Here is a 12,807-nt window from a genome sequence, read left to right as displayed (position 1 = left end):
TGCTGTAATACAGACCATGAAACGTGCTTCATTACCAGTTTATGCAGCTCTGGATCTAGGTATATTGGAGTTTGGTATTTCGGCTTGCCAGTCTCATCTCAGAACAGTCTAGAATTTCTGTTAGGTGCTCCACTGAGTTGTAAGAAGGCACAATGACCTCTTGAGGGCTAGAGAAGGAGCTATCTACATGATCTTTGGCAACTGAAAGGGTGTCTAGTCTACACTCAGTTTCCGAATAGGAAGTAGTTGAAAATTTTTAAAAGCTGAGCAAGGACTAAGGAAAAAGTGGAAAAAGTGTTTGAGATCCAGTTTCTACTCCCTCTGCAGTCACAGCAGCTCATCTGGTAATTTTCAGCCAACCTACCTCAAATGGTTGTGGCTGGGTAACTGTCACTGAACATTGAAAAATGAAGATTATGTGATACAAGTAACAGCCTAACAGTGCAGCCAGAGCTGGTAGCACCAAAGTAGCAAAAATATTCCATTCCTTCAGGAGTCATCCAGTAACCCAGGAATATTTACTGGATTTAGGACATTTTCTGTTAATTAGCTCATTTGGCTTGCCTTGGTTCAAAAATTGTTTCCATATAATGCACCATTTCACTCAGGTAAAGGTCATGACAATGAGAGTTTTAGTAGTATGTAAATTGTCTTACAACATTTCAGTAAAATGTTATATACTTCGCCTGATCTGTGTAATTAAAATATTTCAAGGTGATCATCTAGCATATATTTTATGTGTTGCCTATAGTTCCATGAACAAATGAAATATAATGATATGGTCAATATTAATTTCTTACAGTGCAAGATTATGCTTTTTTACTTACATAGTATGCTGCTTAAAAGTTACACTCTCAAGGGTAGATTAGCCTTGGTTATAAAAAGTTATAAACAAGTAAAACAGCTGCTACTGAGAACTTTCTTGTCTCTTTTTAAGCAGTATAAATAAAAACTTATTGTAGCAGTTAATTGCTTTGTATCTTTAGAAATTAGAGAACAAATGGCATGCCCGGGCACAGTCTCTGGGGAAAAGTGCTATTTTTCTGTTTTCTTCACTTAAAACAGAACCTAAAGCAATATTATTTTCTTCTATTTCCACTTCAGATGCATATGCAGGCATATGGATATGTTTTTGGAATGTCTGTCTGGAATGAAGCAGGAGATAAATGATAGATAGATGGTAGATAGACAGACAGACAGACAGACAGAGAGACAGAGAGACAGACAGATAGATGATAGATAGATAGATAGATAGATTAATAGATAGATAGATAGGAGAGAGAGAGAGAGAGAGAGAGGGAGGACTGTGCTATTTTACAAATAGTTTAAATATTTTATTCCAATCCAGATAATATATTTTATTAATTTAAGAAATTATTTTTTAAAAAAAATTACAAGTTGATAGTACAGTTTTTATTCCATTTTTATTTTCTATTTTTGAAGAACTAAATAATTTCATTATCTCTGAGTTCTGAAAGCATCCAAGTTTGCTATTTCATTAATTAAAAGCGTTTCCAGAGTTTGAATACATTTGTATTAGGTAGAGGTACCATATGAAGTCAGTCAGTCATTCTCTTTCCCATGTTAAACTCTCCGAACATTAACTGAGTCTGAATTATAATAAGTGAATCAAGGAACCATGAGCAAATATTACACTGTGAAGGAAAAAGTGCTTAAACCCATTCATGTGAATCAACATCTATACTTTGTTCAATATACTTTTGGAGAATTCATCTTTTTTTCCAGGTCACCCATTCAGTCAAGTATTCCAAAATGTTTCATTGCGGCCTTTACTGACATTTCAGATAAAAGACTGAAGTCAGAAATTTCTAAGGGAAACAAATTCACTGAATCACTCTATTTGTTATTTCTTAGTGCACATCAAATAGACCACTAACATTCTTTGTTGAAATATCCAAACAGGGTCCAAATCAGAGGTGGGTTTCAGCAGGTTCTGACCAGTTCTGGAGAACCGGTAGCAGAAATTTTGAGTAGTTAGGAGAACCGGTAGAAAAAATTCTGACTGGCCCTGCCCCCATCTATTCTCTTGCCTCCCATGTCCCAGCTGATTGGGAGGAAATGGAGATTTTACAGTATCCTTCCCCTGCCACGCCCACCAAGCCACACCCACCGAGCCATTCCACGCCCACCAAGCTATTGCCCCCAGCTATTGTTCAATAAAACCAGGCTTTTCAAATTGGGTATTTGAAAAGGTTACTATTTCTCTGACTTGTGCTTCAGTCAGGATTCTACTCATTATTTTATAAAACTATTTACAGACTTGTTAATTTATGAATAATTACATGTGTGACTGCCCACAGAACCGATAATAAAAAAAATTTGAAACCCACCACTGGTCCAAATGATATAATCTTGCAATGCTATGTTGCACCTATTATTTCTGTATAGTAACTGTGACTGAAAATAAAATTCCAGTAATGTTATATTTGACCAGGAGAATTTGTTCTACTTCTAAAAAAAAAAAAATGCAACAAAATTGGAAATAAAAATGCTACAGATCACCTTAGGAATGCAGAAAGTAGAAGGTACAATATGAAATTTAAAGAGAGGTACTAAGAACAGAATACCATCTGTACAGTATGGTCAGTGAAAAATATAATAGACCATTCCATGCTAGGCCATAGTGATGAAGTAGCACAGGTTAAAAATCAAGAGATTCTAAACAAAACAACACTTAACTGCCCATGTGGTTGTTGGTGCTATGCAAGACATAAATACAAAAAAATAAAAAAGTAGGCAGAAACCTTTGCCCCCAGCTATTGTTCAATAAAACCAGGCTTTTCAAATTGGATATTTGAAAAGGTTACTATTTCTCTGACTTGTGCTTCAGTCAGGATTCTACTCATTATTTTATAAAACTATTTACAGTTAATTTATGAATAATTACATGTGTGACTGCCTAAAAGTAAAACATATAAGTTCTGTTTTGATTCTGAACATAAAATTGTGTGCATGTATACCATCATCATGGTTTTGACATTTATAGCTGGAAGCTGAATTACTTGCATATGTTTCTTTTAAAATCTGGAATTATACTTAACTATTCTTTCTAGCTCCTATATTATGCGTCTTGTTTGATATTAAATAATATTATGGAAATCTCAAGACTAATTCACAATTGCACTCTTAACCACTTATACATTCCCTACAATGTAACTTAGACTGACATGACTGGTTAGATTATCAATGACCTAATCTCATTTATGACTGAATGAGTGATTACAAATTACATAGATACAAATATTATACCATCAAATGTTAGCTTAGTAAATTCTTTTTTTCTAAAGAAGACAGTTCATGAATTAATTGAGTATCATCTAGTACTCTGCATCAAGTAGATAATAAAAGGTCAAATGAGGCATATATATGAGTGAAGCAGCTTTGTCCACTCATAAATAATGAATGAATGTGCATAGCTTTCCTAGGAATGCACTATGCTGTGATATAACACTGAAAGTAATCAAATCATTTGTAGACTTTGTAAATAAATCTTAATTTCAATCCAGTCTTAAAGATTTGTTCAAAAGGTCAATCAATAAACCATAAAGTTTAATTAATGAATACATAGGCTAAATCAGAGGAATAGAAAGATCCTGCTAACTGACATGAATAGAGAAATTAATATTTGCACTATGTGTAACTCTACTTCTTAAGGATCTTTTGCAGAGAATTGTGCGGCAACATTTTGTCAAGGGTAGAGGATATTCTATTAGATAATTCTGGAGCAATAACATTATATTATACCAAATAATTTCACAAAAAGGTGACTGAAAGGAGTTTTTTTCCCTTGCTTTCACTTATTACAGTTGATCACATAGTCAGCCAGATGTTTTGCCTGGATTTTCCATTTCAGTTCTTTCCAAAGACCTGGAATAAGCAGATGTTGGTGTTTAATAATATTGAAGGTATTATCACAAGATGTAAACTGGTCAAGTAAAGCTGCCTTTTGCAATTGACTGATGATGATTTTGTGAATGCCAGTAAAGTCCAAGTGGTGCACCAGATATTTTGGAATTGCACCCAAGAAGCTTGTTTCTATTGGTACAATATTTGCTTTCTTTAGCCACAGTTCTATTTCTATTGTCAGGTCTTTATAGTTTGTGATCTTCTCCAGCTCTTTCTCTTCTATTCTGCTCTCTCCAGGAATTGTAAATGTCTACTATCCAGGCACTTCTTTATTATTATTTCTTATCATCAATTGTTAAGTCAGGGGTGTTGTGTGGCAGGTACTTATCTGTTCGAATTTTAAGGTCCAATATCACGTTAGCTTTTGCATATTCTATTACCTTGTCTATGTTATGGTCACACCAGTTCTTGCTTATAGGCAGCTAATACTTTTTCCAGATTTCTCCCTTGCTGGGCTTTAGCCAAGGGGAAGCAGAGAGTGGGGGAAGCCTTGCGCAAAAATGCAGAGGCCGGGGAGGCGAGTTGGTGACAGAAGAGAGGTGGCCCAGGAGGGTCTTTTTCTCTTGCCATCCCCAGTTTATTGGGGAAACGGAAGGGTCAAGAAGTGGGGCAGAGAAGAGAGCGGGAAAACGGTCTCATCTTCCACAGTTGAAAGCAGCTGAAGTCTGCTTCCTCTCCTCCGTGCCTGCATTCTGCCTGCATTGCAATATCTGTGGGAGCTGCACCTGAGACAACTTGGCAGTGTCCTGAAGCACAAAATTGATTTTCATTTCTTTGCACAAAAAGGGGGAAGAGTGTCTGGGATGCAGACCTGCTAACACCAAAGTGCCAGATTGCAGGGTGGTGCAGCCCTCTAAGCCAAAATGGCTGGTTTCCCAACTTTTTTTGAGCTTAGCCTAATGCGCGAATAGAGGTGCAAAGCTATACTGGCTGTATATCTGCCTGCTGTGGTTAGGAACCCAGCCAGGGCTAGCTGTCTGTCCCCACAGGGCTCTCTCCAGTGGCAAGGTGGGCTGGGAGGGGGGGGGATTGGATGAGTGACATTGAGTTGACAACACAAACACACTCACATGACCACCCAGCCCCACCCACCCAGCCAGTCATTAGGGCATAGAACCAGTTGTTAAAAAATTTGAATCCCCCCACTGCCCTTAGCCCTTAAAAAAACTCTACAAAGCAGGAATTAATAGTTTTAGAAATGTGCATATACTGTATGTTAAATCAAGATTACCAAATGCATACATATGCAGTTGTTGTATAATGTTCGGCAGAAGAGGAAATTTATTTTTACAATGCATATTAAATCTGAATGGCTTCATTTCTTCTTTGCTGAATATCAGTAGGCAGTGGCAGGAAAAACAAAAGTGTTTTAGTTGTAAATAACCTTGCTATGCTTACTGAGAAATGCTGTTTAAACTGAAAATAGATGTAATTTTTCCTAATGAAGAAGAAGGAAAGATTCTCAAGAGGGATTTTTATCAAATTTTGAAAACTCACAAAAAGCTCATGATGCAATGACCAAGAAGTGTATTTAGTATTCCAAGTGAGATGCTACATATTTATATAATATTGTAATAGTGAAAAATGCTGTTGTTTTTACTTTTTTGTTTTTATTATAAAATCAACATTTTCATTGCCACCAATATATCTATCACAATCCATGACTCTTCTTTGTGGGATAGCATAGCAATATATAACTGTTTCTATGCCTTTCTAGTATAATTTTTCATTTTTTACATTGATTCATATTTGCTATTTTCCCAAGCCAAATAAATTTATTTGAATAATTCATTAGTTATTTTTCAGAATCACATTCTTGCAAAGCATCACACATACATCAAATAAAAGTAATACAGCATTAGACAAATTAGTATTTATGCAATGCTTTGAAAAAAGTAATTTCCCACCTGGATAGACATCCCAGTGAATCAACTTCTTCCTCAATGTTTTGTACGATATGCTGAAATATCCTATGTATTTAATCATAGTACCCTATGATTAAGCAATTACGATATTTTCTCATATTACATCTCATTCCCAAAGGTACTGGGTCTCCATCCTCAGTCTACAGTATATCTTGTCCCAGCTTATTATGTTAAATTATTTATATGATTGATTAGAGTGAAATGTTACTTAGAATGTATTCATGAATGATCATAGTTGCAAAAGAAAAAAAAACCCCACATATACCAATCAACCTGGAAAAGTCTCCTAATCACAATGTTATCTCTTTATGAAATTATAGTGAGCAAAGTTAAGACAAGTTAAGCTTTTACCAAAGTTAAGATAGTTAAGCTGTTTTTATCATCCAACAGATAAGCAAGTTACACTATTATAATAAAAGCAGTTTGTTATTAAAGAAAGAATGGAATTAAATATTTTTATATATCAAAAATCCAAGAAAACTGACATGATACAAAGAGGAGAGAGTTGAACTTATATATGTAACAATTAGAACAATATAGAAAGCTCTCTCAACAGTATTTCTCAATCTTGGCAATTTTCAGATTTTATTGCTGGCTGGGGAATTCTGGGAGTTAAAATTCACAAACTGAAAGCTGCCAAGACTGAGAAACACTGTTCTAGACTCTTGCTCCAAACAGTGTTGTTTTCTATCCTTTTGTGTCTGGGCTGTTGACCTAAACACAATTTTTTTTATTTAGACTTTCATAAAAGTTTCTAGAAAGGAGGTTGGCACTTCCACTTTTCATCCCAAGGTATTTTCTGTATTCACCTTAATAATTTAGCATTGCCATCTTAAAATAATTGATGAAAAAAATTAACTAGTAATGGCCCCACTACAGATTATAGAGATCCATAAGACAGTCATTAACTAGTTTGGTAAGATAGAAAAACTACCAGACAACTTAAAGGAAATAAAGAAATCGTTGTTTTTTTAAAAAAATGCTTACTTTTATATCAGATTATTTGCTTCTTCCTTTAACTTTTATGCATATTTATCTATTTATTTGCTACATTTAGTCTGAAATACAAATTATATTATACAATAAGACATAATTAGAATAATTAATAATTTTATTATATAGAATGAATAAGATAATACATAAAATACAGTAGTAAGAATGAATTATGAATGGCTTGGGTTCGAGGCCTAAGTTCTGCCGTGGGGCCGGGTAAGCTGGTGTCCATCACTCCAACTCCTGCTAGGGACATGAAAGGAACCCCCAACTTGGTGTCAACTAGGCAACAGTGATGTCAATTTGTTCAACCCGGAAGTATCTCGGTGCTTCCATGAGTGCGATGCAATGCAACATTGAAGAGACAACAGAAGAAAATATCTGGAACTAAATATATCCTATCATGGTTAAATGTTATAATGGTATGGAGGTTAGACAAAATAATTTATGAGTTTCACACTTGCAAGAAATAAAATAACCACATATAGACAAATATGAACAATTTGACAATGTTAAAAATTGCTCCACTTTGAATACAAGAATGTGAGATACATGTAGTTATTTTAAGAGATGAGGGTGAAGGTTCCTTCTCCAAGCTTGTGGGTTGGTTTCCGAATGTTTCATTACCAGACTAGGTAACATCTTCAGCAGAGTTTATTTTAAGAGAGTTGAAAAAATGGGTATTCTACTTATGTATTGTGAACACCCTGGAGTGTTGTGACCTTGTGATTCAGATGGTGCCAAAGTGAGTTGAAAGCCTTAAATCAAGATCCTGTCAGAAAGTGATAATTCTTGTAAGAATGATAACTGACAGATAAAGCAAAATAAAATTTAGTTGGCTTTTGTAATGGTTCAGATAATTCTGGGAATAAAAATGTCAATCATATACCCTGTTTTTCCAAGGTTAAATTGGAACTTGAAGTCAACTCCATAGACTGGCTCCCTTATCTATTCCTTATTTCTTTTTATAGGAAAGAAGGCAAATAAAGCTTTGTTAATAGGAAATAACTTTTTTTTAAGCGACCATATACATGAGGGGTTACTTTGATTGCTTTTGTGTGTTTGTGTGTGTGTGGCAGGGGAGCATAATGCAGATTGAGAAATAAATAATAACTTGAATTGAGAAAGGATAAAAGAAACAAGTTTTCTTGGTTTCATAACTTTTGTTTTAGGAACCTGACGCATTGTGAGTCAATCTAATTTTTGAATAATGAAAGAAAACAAACAAATGGATTATCAAACCAATTGACCCATTGTTCTCACTCAAGGCACAAATGATAGGGTCACATTATATGAAGACCTAGCTCGTTTAAAAAGTATAATAAAAGATGGAAATAAAGATTAAAAGAAGAGAATAAGTTGGATAGATTCAATTACAACATTATTGAGTGTGTTATTGAAAGATCTAAAGAACAAGGCTAGTGTGGATTCTCATGGAGAAATTATCTTACTAAGAGTCAACATTAACTTGATGGCACATAATTCAACAAACTAAGGGTTGGGGTTGTTGTTGTTTTTGTTTGTTTGTTTTGTTTTTTGTTTTTGTTTTGTTTTTTCAGTCATGTTTTACTATTTTTAGAGCTCTGGTGGTACAGCAGTTAGAATGCTGTATTGCAGACTAACTCTGTCCAATGCCAGGAATTCGATTCTGACCAGCTCAAGATTGACTCAGCCTTCCATCCTTCTGAGGTTGGTAAAATGAAGACCCAAACTGTTGGGGGCAATATGCTGATGTTGTAAACTGCTGAGAGAGGGCTGTAAAGCATTATGGAGTGATATCTGAATCTAAATGCTATTGCTATTTTCCCATTTTTTTTCCAGTTCCACTAGAATGGTCTTTTTAATATTTTATATTTAGGCACACCAATCTATTTTGACATTGTAAACCAATTAATTTCTATGTAATATTGTTTTGCTGAATAAGGATTATTTTTCAAAAGGTAGATTAAGAATTGTTTCCTGAAGCAAATAAGTGAAGTAATATAGAATTTAATTGTAATGATTTTATGCATATATAAGAATTTTCAGTAACTGAAGCAGTATATCAAATGGTAAAAGTGCTGAAATCTCCGTATATTTTTATATTACATATAGCTTACAAATAGACAGTTAAGTATGAAATATCTACATCTGAGATCCTGTGGGTATTTTTTTCATGTTAAACACATTTTCACTCTTCCTGCAATATACAACGATGATTTCTTTATATATTTCCATGTTTAGAGGATCTTAAAGTTCAAGACTAATAGGAATGAAAATAGCTATATTGCAGAAAATCTACAAATTAAAACACCTTCAAATTGTAATCCAGGATGATTGAATCAATATTACGGTATTAAACTATTTAGTAGGTTTTCCATCAATATGCCAGACACATTTAAAATTAAATCTGTATGGCTACTATATGCCATGTTTGCAGTTCTGTGTTTCAATTGACAGCTTATTATTTGACAGTTTATTATTTGATACTGGTACAAATTTTCTATTTATAGCTCTCTGTATATAGTTAATATACAAGTATCTTTTCTCTAAATTTCTATTGAAATCTCAAATACCTCAAGAATGTAATGATTTCATAAACCATTTACTTCACATAACGCTCAGTGCAATCACTTTCAATGCATAAATATTCAATCATCTAAACCTTACTATATGCCTCTCATAATCTATATAATGTGAGCATCCAACTGACTGCCCTTGCAACCTTTGCAGGTTTCCCATGGTCACATTACCGAATTCAGCTGCTTGGCATGTATTCGTGAGAGTTGCAGTATCCCAGGGTCACATGAATACCATTTGTAACCTTCTCAAGAGGCTTCCAAGAAGCAAAGTCAACAGAGGAAGCCAGATTCAGTTAACAACCATATGATTTGCTTAATGACTATGGCAAAACAGGATGCAAAATCTTAATGACACAAGTTCCAATCCCAACTGAGGTCTTAAGTCGAGGACTATCTATAATCATATAAATTTCTAATGAGAATGACTGCTAATGAAAAAACAAATTATGTGCAGAATAGTAAAGAAAAACAAGAGCTGATATTAGTACCATTTAAATATGTATAGGTATAGAATTTTCATGTACTGCTGAGAATATGACATAAAGCAGTTAATTAAAACACAAAAAGGGGAATTTCAATGATATAATAATAAGATTTTTTTTCAGTAGCAACTCCTGGTCATGAAAGTTATAACAAATCAGAAAAGTTAATTTTTGTTCAACCTTTGAACGTGCATGTCTTTATTCATGTTGATATACATTTTGTTGCAGATATTGAAGAGATACCATTCAAAAATAGCACTTCATGTTGTTTTAACAAATTTTAATGTCTTACTGATAACAAACCTTTCAGTTTGTATCTTTTAAAGCTTAGCATAAATTCAAGTTGATATTTAACAAATGTTGCTCCATTAAAAATGTCAGTACATGAGGACAGCGGTGGGTTCTACTTACCTTTATTACCGGTTTGCAATGGGGCTGCACATGTGCGCTCGCTTCACTTGCATATGCTCTTCTGTGCAAGTGCAAAAGCTTCTATGCATGCTCAGAAGCATTTTGATGACGTTGGGGTCGGTGGGCGGAGCCTCCTGACGGTTTTACTACCGGTTCTATAGAACCGGTGTGAGCCGGGGGCAACCCACCACTGCATGAGGAGCTGCAGGTTACATCCATCATGTTTATAGATATATCTATATGGAATGTTTAGGTGCTATGGTTTCCAATAATATGATATACACATGCACATAAATATTCATTCCTAATTATGCCTTATTCTGTACATTATATATTTAAGGATTTTGTTTTGCCAATCTCAAAAATCAATTCATTTGAAAGATTATGTATAACCTAGTCTAACATACACTTCTCTTGTTACATCTGTTTGATCATGGAGAATATTGCAATTATAAGTCACTTTTCCCTAAAACAAAGTATGTTTTTACTTTAATTCTAACTGGAGAAAATACAAACCAAAAACATTTTCTTTGAAAGATTAATCACATTCAAATGTCACATACATTTTTAAAATAGACATTATATGAATAATTTTTGAAAAAGGATCACTAATCAGGTGTTAATGAGCTTTTAGGATATTTCTTGATACTGCTTTGCATTGTTCTGAATTATATCATATCATACATAATCTATAAAAATAATATGCTCTCAGAGGTTACATTGAATATTTATCCTGCCTATATATATGAAAATGGGCAGTCTTTTTAAAAATGTATTTTTTTTCCTTTTTTTATCCAGTAAAATGAAGCACAATAAATAGTGCTTCACGACTTTTTAGTGTTTTGAGACATAAGATTGCTTGAACTTCAGAAAAAAAAATAAAGATATTAGTCTCCTTTCATTTATCATTTTCTACAATAATTACAAAATATTGTTTGAATGATATACATATAAGACTGATTTAATAGAATCTGTTTGAACCATACTATGTTTATGTTTTATATCTAAAACTAAAAATAAAACATTATATTTTTTCCTATTTAATATAAATAAGAAATCTTTATAAAATCATTGCTTTAGCATTCATAAGAATTTAAAAGTTGCATAGAAAATTACTTTGTTCATAAATGACATTTAAGCAAGAGATGTAGATAATATAAACCTGGCATACTTTGGAGAACAGATTTTATGAAAATGAAACTCTAAATGTGTGAAAAGAATTAACCTGGCTTTTGACGACATGGTAAGAATGTAATTGAGAGATAAGACTGAAGTATCTACAGTATTTCTGTGTTCATTGTGTAATAATATAGCCATACAAAGTAGAACTTGTAATAACAGTGCTTCAATTTTTAATTTTAAACTAATAAATTTTCTTTTATTCAGAATTCATATCAGTCAGTTTTGTAAAACCATTAGGGTTCATTAAGGGAAAGGTTACTTTTAAAAGAGGAAAAGGAGAAAAAAGTATCACTTCCCCCCCCCCTTTCCTCCGACTGAAACATTACACTGCTACTTTATAATGCACGGAATAATTTGTTTTTGGAACTGTATAACAATCTCAAGTCTGAGCAGTTATAAATATTATTAATAGTGATATTTTAATACCATAGTGGAGAATTCTAGTGACTAAATGAAAAAAGAAAAACAGTTCTAAGCGGAAAGATAAAAAAGAATAGCTTTTATTTTTTTCAGTAAATTGATCTACTTTGTGGTGACTGTAAAATAATATAAATTGTTATTGATCAAGGAAACCTAAGGAACTATCTCATCCCAGTGGGACTGAACATCCCACTCACACTGGCAAAAGAGGCATCCTGCAGTTCTTATTGGTCGAGAAATTCCGGCTCGTGGGATCCAGGAGCAGAGCCTTTTCTTCCATGGATTACATCCTCTGAAATCCCTTCATGTGAGATCTGCCCCTACCCTTATGAAAGGGCCTTATGAAAGGGCCTTAAAACCTACCAATTGGTCTTGGGCTTCAAAGGAGGCATTCCATAATGCAGGTGATTAGTGGATTAAAAAGAAGACCTCACTTCCACACCACTTTTTTTACTGGTTCCTTGGTTATCTAATTTTGGCTAAGTTTAATATTAACCCTTTAATATGTTTTAATTTTTATATAGTTGTTTCTATCTTGTTGTATGCTCCCCACAGTTCCTTGATAGTGAGATTGGCATCATATAAATTGAATAAATAAATCTGAAATACAACTTCTTCTTTTTTTTTTTGAAATACAACTTCTGTTCATAAAATTATCACATGTTGTACTCAGTTTTTCCTGTCCAATTTTCAAAAAGAGCACTGTAACAAAAATTATCAAAATGAATGAGATTTATGATATTACAAAAAAAAAAGTTCCTTACATCACACATACAGTGAACTTTAAAGGGGGATTTGATGAACTAAATATGAATGCAATGCTACGAAATTTGAAGTTTCAAACTAGGAGTCATGTCTTTCTGAGGGGAAGAGGTACAATTTCTTTGAAAAAAAGTTGATCAGGTT

At 33.6% G+C, this 12,807-nt stretch overlaps 1 long non-coding RNA gene across 1 annotated transcript in view; it reads left to right on the top strand.

Moving 5' to 3' along the window:
• LOC148113346 (uncharacterized) overlaps positions 1–12,512 on the top strand; it is a 120,237-nt gene extending 107,725 nt beyond the window's left edge. The window contains exon 4 of the long non-coding RNA XR_015734453.1: positions 9,558–12,512. This is a non-coding gene — a long non-coding RNA (uncharacterized LOC148113346). The remainder of the gene's footprint in view (positions 1–9,557) is intronic.
• The last annotated feature ends 295 nt before the right edge of the window (positions 12,513–12,807 follow it).

The sequence above is a fragment of the Pantherophis guttatus genome, chromosome 5 (assembly GCF_059756535.1).
Source record: "Pantherophis guttatus breed Tessera chromosome 5, ASM5975653v1, whole genome shotgun sequence".
Taxonomy (NCBI): domain Eukaryota; kingdom Metazoa; phylum Chordata; class Lepidosauria; order Squamata; family Colubridae; genus Pantherophis; species Pantherophis guttatus.
This window is presented reverse-complemented; position numbering and strand designations above follow the sequence as displayed.